Genomic DNA, 1,037 nt, shown 5'->3' with positions numbered 1-1,037 from the left:
TGTTGAAGGAGGTGATCCGTTACTGAGAGAAGAATGGATGTTTTTGGAATATGGTTTATGGAATAGTAGCGACTCTGGCGACGCGATCGATCAGCTGGGATCAAATTCAAAACTCTCCACCGTCGCAAATCTTGGCGGCAAAGAGGAAGTGACGTAATACATGTGTGCGATTAGGGCGTGGTTACGGAAAGGAGATCAGGGAGTGACAAGTGTCATCACGGTCCTAATGAGCGAAAATCTCGCCGTTGCCATGGCAACTATGATGACGTTTTTTGTTGACAGAAAGTGCTTTTATGTAGTGATGATGTCACCAGAGAAAATTTATAAATAGACCCCACATCACAACCAAACAGTCACTTCGCAGAAGCCCCACTGAGCGATACGTCCAGCAGGTTCTCTGTGAAGATTGAAGCCCCCTTTTTGCGAACGAGATATTGGTCTGGTATTTTTGATATTACCACACGGTATCGTCCACGCTAAATCATCATGTCGGATAATTTAGTTCTGGGTGGTGAAGTCCGAGAAGGCTTCATCCTTCTGGGAAAAAAGGGAGTTTATAAGGTGGAAAAGTTCCTCGGCGAAGGATCGTTTGGTAGAGTTGCCAAATGTAAGAAACTGGGAACTGACAAAGTTGTAGCCATCAAAATCGTTTCTGGCTCAGCCCAAACGGAAATAAACTTCCTGAAGGAGCTCAGCAAGATCTACGCCAACAAGCACAACTTAGTGAAGATGGTGGACTGCTTTCACTACAAAAGCTACACCTGCATCGCATTAGAACTACTGGATCAGAGCCTTTATGATTTCATGCGGGAAAGGTACAACCAGCCCCTGACTGTAGAGGAAATCAAAACCATCGCCTGGCAGATGATAGTTGCCCTGAAAGGCCTGGAAAGCATCAACTTGGTCCACTGTGATATTAAACTAGATAATATCATGCTGGTGGACCAAGTTTCATAGACTCATAGACTTTGGTGTGGCAGAGAAAGTCAGAGACATGCGCACTGGACGTCTGATGCAGAACATGGTCTACAGGGCAC

This window comes from Oryzias melastigma, unplaced genomic scaffold (genome assembly GCF_002922805.2).
Source record: "Oryzias melastigma strain HK-1 unplaced genomic scaffold, ASM292280v2 sc00533, whole genome shotgun sequence".
In the NCBI taxonomy this organism is placed as follows: domain Eukaryota; kingdom Metazoa; phylum Chordata; class Actinopteri; order Beloniformes; family Adrianichthyidae; genus Oryzias; species Oryzias melastigma.
This window is presented reverse-complemented; position numbering follows the sequence as displayed.